Below are 8,102 nucleotides of genomic sequence, written 5' to 3'. Positions count from 1 at the left end.
CAGATCGCTTTTCGGCCTTATGGCTAAGATCAAAGTGTACATGCATAACCCAAATCCAGGTCGCTTCTCGGCCTTATGGCTAAAATCAAAGTGTACTCGAATAACACATATCCAGATCGCTTTTCGGCCTTATGGCTAAGATCAAAGTGTACATGCATAACCCAAATCCAGGTCGCTTCTCGGCCTTATGGCTAAAATCAAAGTGTACTCGCATAACACACATCCAGATCGCTTCTCGGCCTTATGGCTAAGATCAAAGTGTACTCTCCTGTCATAGGATGAATATAGTCACAGATGTATATCTAGCCATGCGAATTTATACATGAATACATAATAATATATTTAATTACCCGCCTCCGCCATAAGGACGCTATTGTATACCTACCCCCAGCCAAAGTATGTAAGGCTGGGGGAACATTTGTTGAAAAATAAAGCGCTTTTTATCTGTTCTTATCAACTTAATATCTGATACACTCCGCATCGCGGAGTCAGAATATTAACCTGATTTTTGGAGTCAGGCGGATCGCTGGGGCTCGCTCCACTTCCGCCGCGAGTCGGTCCGGCACTGCAGTGCCGTCGGAAACGGCTCAATCTGCGCTGCAATTGAGCAACCTTTTATCTTTTTTTCACCTGCTGGACCGAGTCGGGACTCCAAAAAGTAAGCCCCAATATTCTGGCTCCGCGAGGTACCCGAAATCGCGGTAAATTCACCCGCCGCGACTACACTACGCAACAGAGCGGGCCGAGTTGCTATCGGCCGTGTGCGCGGAAAGGTCTTTACTCGATCAGTGCTCGAGGTGTTGTGCGGTGAAGTGTAAGTGCCTTCGCCGCGGGACCGGATCGAGCCTGCGCGGGAGGACACCTGCGCCAACCACCTGCGCCGCCCACGCATCCTGCTTCCGAGGGCAGCCGAGGGAGAGGACGACCAGGGTCTATTGAGGACTTAGAGGGTCAATACTGAGGGTCCAGGACTTCAATAGGACCACCTACCACCACTGGCCTACCTGGACAACCCTGGTCTTCCTCTACGTGGGTCAACTACCACCGCTACGACCCACCTGGCTTGGCCATCGACAACCCCGACGGGAAGGCCGGCTCGCCTGATCCACGTCAACCACCGCTGGATCAGGAATCAGGAGCGAGGTGTTATTCCCCTCGGAGAGCGCTCTTGCATCGCTGGACTCCTGCGCCGAGTGAGTCTCTCTTTTCTTTCTATCCCCCCGGCAGTGAGGAGGGTAACGCAGCCGGTCTCCAGCCGTCTGCGGTGCTCGAATCATCGTCGGTAGTCCTCTACCTTACCCCTACGCGTCCACCCACTCCTCCAGTCGCTCCCATCCGTTGAGGTGTGTCAACGGACCGGGACGCGCGAGGTCCGATTCGAGTGGCGCCTCCACCTCCTTCTCTTCCCTTCAGTCACCGCCCGCGTGGAAGCTGATTCCACTCACCCGTTAGTGAGTGGACGTCAGGTCGGCCCGCCTGCGGTGCAACCCCCGTGCAGTCCTCGGTGGAGTGGGCGATTCCGTCGCTCTTCCTCCATAGAGATCGCTGCACTCCTCCGTAACCGTCGCCTGTTAGTCTCCCTGCCGACTGCCACGTCGGAGGCTGTCATTTTTCCAGGCAGTCTTCGACACCGGACTTAGCGCCGGCGGAGTCAGTAGGGTGTTAGCGCGTGGCGGTATTCCTTCTATCGCTTTCGGACTTAGTTTTCTCTTCTCTTCCTCTGTCATTCCCACTCTGTCTATCTTCCCCGTTTCGCCTCGCTGTGGCACTTAGAAATATTTGCCACAGCAACTCTGTCTCTTCTTCTTCCAACTCACTCGTAGCGTAGGACTTAGTCTTAAGAGCGATGCAGGACCGCGGTGATAGTGCGATGATCACCTCCTGCACTACAGAGGGCAGTAACAATCTCGCCCTGGCAATCGAGTTTCCCTTCCCGGCGGAGTTCCGATGCCCTGCCTGCTTCGGTGTCCCCGGAATCAGGATTAGTGGTGTGTACAAGTCCCACTCGGACTTGACGAAGCACGCCCGGAAGCACCATCCGGGCGTTGTAGTGACGTACAAGTGCCGTGAGTGCAGCTTCACCGGCGACGGGAAGTATCCTCTCAAGGTGGTGAAGCTGCACCACGGCCATATTCATAGTTCCCACCACCAGAACAGTCCGAGTGGGACTTGTACACCTCCCGTGACAGGCGCGACCGGTTCGAGCAACACCTCGCGTCAGGGGAGTTCCGCGACATTCGCCCCCGCAGAACCGCGCGCTGCTGCGTTAGCTGCTGCCAACTTGGAGGCCCAGTCCCCGCCCCCGCAAACGACGTGCGCCGCGACGTCGCCGCCCCCGCCCACACACACCCTTTCATCCGCGCGGGATGCAACGGGAACGGCCACCACCACCCGCACGACGCGGCGCGCAATGGCGGCAGCGGCATTAACAACAGTAACAACGACAACGGGGACAACAACAATAAGGACGACAACGAGGACGACTACGAAGACGGCGACAACGAGACCGGAGGCGCCGGGGGGCAAGGCGCGGGCCACGAAACAAACATCGTTGTGTGGGGTGCTGGTAACGGCGGCTGCGACGGCTATGACGACGTCGTATCGCACGCCGCCGTCCGGCACTCCCACGCTAACGATCACGATCGGGCCCACCACCAGCGCCCGGCCCGCGCCCCCGGCCCCCACCCAACCAACCTACCACAGACCTAAGGGGACGTCACCGGTCCAGAAGAGCGGCAGCCCGCCGCGGCGATCGGGGTCGGCTGCCCCTAGGACATCGCCGTCGGCTGCAAGGGCGCCTGCTACCAGGAGAGGCTCCGGTCCCTTAGCCGCTACCACATCGAGGCCCACCCCACCGGGTAGAAGAGCGGCCCCCGCTACCAGGGGGTTGAATGGCACCCCTCCCGCAAGAACCCCGCCCGTCAGGATCCCGCCAACCACCACGTATGTGCCCCGCCCCTCATACTATTCAGAATATTCTGAAGAGTATGTACCACGGTTGCACCACACGGGTGCGGACAGCCGATGGGTTTACCGACCCCGTTCCCATTCTCTCCGGGGTGCGCCAGGCCTGTCCGATGAGCCCTGTGGCGTTTAACCTCGGCCTGGAACCGGTGCTGCGCGCAGCTACCGGAACCTCGGCGGGTTACACGTTGCACGGCCATCGGCACAGTGTCCTGGCGTACGCGGACGATCTCGCGTTGATCGCCGACACCCCGGAGGGTATGGAAACGCTGCTAAAGGCAGTGGATGCTGCGGCGAGTGGCATCGGATTGTGGTTTAATCCCGCAAAATGCGCGACCCTCCACCATCGTGGTAGGGGGCCGCGCGGGATCCGTGCCACTCGCTTCACCATCCAGGGCCAGCAAATGCGCGCCCTGGCAGCCGGTGAGCCCTATGAACACCTGGGCGTTCCCACCGGGTTTCAGGTCCGTCAAACCCCACTGCTGACGATCGACGAGCTGGTCCAGGACCTGCAGGCCGTCGACCGTTCCCTCTTGGCCCCGTGGCAGAAGGCCGAAACCGTGGCAGCTTTTATACTGCCACGCCTCGACTTCTACCTGCGGGGATCCCACGTGGAGAAACGTCCCTTAGTCGAAGTCGACAAACAAGTGCGACGTATGGCCAAATCCTGGCTCAATCTCCCGCAGCGGGCCAGCGCGGAAGTAGTCTACCTCCCACCCAGTAGGGGGGGATGTGGACTGCTTCCGCTTGCTGACATGGCCGACGTCCTGACCATCGCTCATGCGTTCCGTCTCTTGACGGCGGATGATGCGGTGGTCAGGGAGTTGGCCTGGAACTCGCTGCGCGAGGCTGTAGCCAGGAAGATCGGCCATACCAACCCGTCGAACAATGACCTGGCCGAGTACCTCTCTGGTTCGCTGGAGGGGTACTTTGCCAGGGACGGGGGGGACATTTCTTCGCTGTGATCGAGGCCACGGAACGCGGCACGCAGGAGTCGGGACCTGCTCGGATTGCGTTGGCAGTGGAGCGAGGCGAGATCTGAGCTCGCGATTACGCTCAGGGGTTCTCGCGATCGGGAGACCATAGTTCCGCCCGTGGCGAGGGGCCAGATTATCCGCCGATTGCGTATGGCAGTGATAGAATTCTATCACCAGCGCCTTCAGCGCAAGAAGGACAAGGGGAAGGTATTCGGGGTGTCGTCGCGGAGTGGTGCTTCAAACCACTTCCTCCGCGGCGGCAACTTCACCCGCTTCGCCGATTGGCGCTTCATTCGCCGAGCTCGCCTCGACGTCTTGCCTCTTAACGGGGCAAGACGCTGGGGTGAGGGTGACAAGCGTTGCCGGCGATGCGGGGCGGAGCTCGAATCCCTTCCCCACGTCCTTTGCCACTGCCGCCCGCACTCGGCGGCCTGGCAACTCCGCCACGATGCGGTGATTTCCCGCATCGCTAAGGCCTGCCGGCTCCCAGGGGAATTAAGGGTTAATCGGACGGTCGAGGACGTCGGCGGGGATCTGGGGGCTCTGAGGCCTGATATCGTCGTCAGGCACGAGCCCTCAAGGTGCATCGTCATCGTCGATGTTACCGTGCCCTTCGAGAACGAATATATTTCGTTCGAGGAGGCCAGGGCGCGAAAGATACAAAAGTATAAGCCCCTGGCCGACGTTCTCGGAGAGCGCGGTTATCGAGTGGCGGTCTCCGCGATCGTCGTCGGTGCCCTCGGCTCCTGGAATCCGGCCAATGAGTCTGTGTTGAAGATTTTGCGTATCGGTAATCGATACTCTTCTCTGATGCGCCGGCTCATTGTGTCGGAGACTGTCCGGTGGAGCCGGGATATCTACGTGGAGCACGTATCGGAAGTTCGCCAATATCGCGAGGCACTCACCGAGTATGTCCCGGTCCCTGATCCAGGCCGACCTATTGAAAACCTGCGGGGGTTAGCTCCCCCGACTTAAGCGGCGGAACGGATGGGGAAGTGCGACGGCCAAGTAAGTACACATATTTTAACCAAGTGACCCTATTTTACTTTATTCTAGTCCTCTAAGCAATCCAGAATAGCTAATTATGTGATATTTGTCTGTGATTCTATTATTATTGATTTATTTATGTATTTATATAGTCATTTATTTATTTATCTATCTATTTATTTATTTATTTATTTAATTACTTATCTATTTATCTATTTATTCATTTAATTAATTACTTAGTTAGTTATTTATCTATTTATTTATCAGTTTATCTATTTCTTTTACAATTTAACTATTTAATTATTATTCTTTTACTTTGATATTCTATATTTCCTACTTGCTTTACTCACCACACGTATTGGTCTATCTATTTTATATACTTTAACTCACTACGCTATTTTAAATCTCTTAACTATTTCATACACCTATTTTATTTACTGACATAATTATGCTATTGTACTGGTCTACTTAACTAATTTACTTCTTTTTTTCTTATCGACCTGACTATTTATGTTTTATCATCGACTAGAATTTTAACTAACATCTATAATAACGGGACACTGGTTTTAATTCATTGACATTTTCTTTCCATCTTTTGTTTCATTTTATTTCTTATACGCCTGTCAATATGTCTATCACTATTTTAACTACGCTTCTTAACTGCTACGCTACTATATACTAACAATATGCTTTTAACATCTTGGCGCCGTCCGCTCTAGCCCTACGCCTGCCGCTTCATGCACCCGCGCACATATACGCCCTAACAATATTCACTATTAATGCTATTAACCTATGTACAAGTATGGTATCTACTATCTTCATGTCTACCTATTTATTTATTTAACTACACATTATTTTGTACTTATTTATTATTTTATTATTTTATACTTATTTATTATTTTCCATCTATTTATTATTTTATACTTATGTATTATTTTGCATTTATTTATTATTTCGTTCTTACTTATTATTTTGTATCTGTTTACTATTTATTATGCTCTATTTATCTAGTCGTTTAATTTATATGGCGAAGGACTGGGTACTTAATGTCCCGACACTGGCTATCTTAATTATTATGTACATCCACTAACGAACGCCCCTATCTGTGTATTCATAATTATTCTGGCCTTTCTTTGATTCTATACTATTTATTATTTTATAGTATTTATTTAGTTATTTATTTAGTTACGTTTTTATGTTTATTTAATTAAATGTCTATTTATTTACTTATTTAATGGTTTGTTCTATTATTTAGTCATTTATCTACTTGTTTATTTATGTAATTTATGTATTTTAATTTATACGTCTACGTATGTACCTGATTAGTCACTTAATTAAGTGAAACAATTTATATATTTATCTACCTTCGCCAATAAGGCGTAATACTGTACCTACCCCCGGCCGAACATTGTAAGGCCGGGGGAACATTTATTGAAAAATAAATGCCTTTATCATATCACACATATAGATCGCTTCTCGTCCTTATGGCTAAGATCAAAGTGCACTCGCATAACACACATCCAGATCGCTTCTCGCCCTTATGGCTATGATCAAAGTGCACGCGGATCACCCAAATGGAGGTCGCTTCTCGGCCTTATGGCTAAGATCAAAATGTACTCGAGTAACCCAAATCCAGTTCGCTTCTCGGCCTTATCGTTTTGTATAGTTTTAAGTAGTTATACATAGCTTTATACAGTTTCATATAGTTTTATATAGTTTTATATAGTATTATACAGCTTTATATAGTTTTATATAGTTTTATAGTATAGCTTCTCGGACTTAAGGCTAAGATTAAAGTGTACTAGCATAACAGACATCCAGATCTCTTCTCGGATTTATGGGTAAGATCAAAGTGTACTCAAATAACCCAAATCTTGATCGCTTCTCGTCCTTATGGCTACGATCAAAGTGTACTCGACTAACCCAGATCCAGATCGCTGCTCGGCCGTATGGGTATGATCAAAGTGTACTCGCATAACACTCATCCAGAACGCTTCTCGGCTTTATGGCCAAGATCGAAGTGTACTGGCATAAACCAAATCCAGATCGCTCATCGGCCTTAAGGCTACGATCAAAGTGTTTTCGCATAACACACATCCAGGTCGTTTCTCTACCTTATGGGTAAGATCAAAGTGTACTCGCATAACAAACATCCAGATCGATTTCCGGCCTTATGGCAAAGATGAAAGTGTACTCGAATAACACGCATCCTGATCTATTCCCGGCCTTATGGATAAGATCAAAGTGTACACGAATAACATAAATCCAGATCGCTTTCCGGCCTTACGGAAAAGATCAAAGTGTACTCGTATAGCACACATCCAGACCGCTTCTCGGCCTTATGGCTAAGCTCAAAGTGTACTCACATAACACACACCCAGATCGCATCTCGGCCTTATAACTAAGATTAAATTGTACTCACATAACACACAACCAGTTCGCTTCTCATCCTTATGGCTAAGATCAAATTGTACGCGCATAACCCAAATTCAGAACGCTTCTCGGCCCTATGACTAAGATCAATGTGTACTCGCATAACATACAGCCAGATCTTTTCCCGGTCCTATGGCTAAGATCAAGGTGTACTCGCATAACACAATTCCAGATCGCTTCTTGTACTTCCGACTAAGATGAAACTGCACCCGAATAACCCAAATCCAGATCGCTTCTGGGCCTTATGGCTAACATCAAAGTGTACTCGCATAACGCACATGCAGATAGCTTCTCGGTCTCATGAATAAGATCAAAGTGTGTTCGAATAACCCAAATTCAGGTCGCTTCAAGGACTTACGGCTAAGCTCAAAGTGTCCTCGCATAACACACATCCACATCCCTTCTCGGCCTTATGGCTAAGATGAAAGTGTACTCGCATAACAAACATCCCGATCGCTTCTCGGCCTTATGCCTAAGATCAAAGTGTACTCGCATAACACACATCAAGTTTGTTTCTCGGCCTTATGGCTAAGATCAAAGTGTACATGCATAACACACATCCAGTGCGCTTCTCGGCCTTATGGCTAAGATCAAAGTGTCCTCGAATAACCCAAATCCAGATCGCTGCTCGGCCGTATGGCTGCGATCAAAGTGTAGTCTCACAACACACATCCAGATCGCTTCTCGGCCTAATGGCTAAGGTCAAATTGTACTCGAATAACCCAAATCGAGATCGCTGCT

The 8,102-nt window shown here is 50.2% G+C and overlaps 1 pseudogene; it reads left to right on the top strand.

Moving 5' to 3' along the window:
• The first annotated feature begins 414 nt into the window (after positions 1–414).
• LOC143175573 (U2 spliceosomal RNA) lies at positions 415–596 on the top strand (annotated as a pseudogene).
• The last annotated feature ends 7,506 nt before the right edge of the window (positions 597–8,102 follow it).

This window comes from Nomia melanderi, unplaced genomic scaffold (genome assembly GCF_051020985.1).
Source record: "Nomia melanderi isolate GNS246 unplaced genomic scaffold, iyNomMela1 scaffold0117, whole genome shotgun sequence".
In the NCBI taxonomy this organism is placed as follows: domain Eukaryota; kingdom Metazoa; phylum Arthropoda; class Insecta; order Hymenoptera; family Halictidae; genus Nomia; species Nomia melanderi.
The sequence above is the reverse complement of the archived record's forward strand: the minus strand, read 5'-3'. Positions and strand labels throughout refer to the sequence as shown.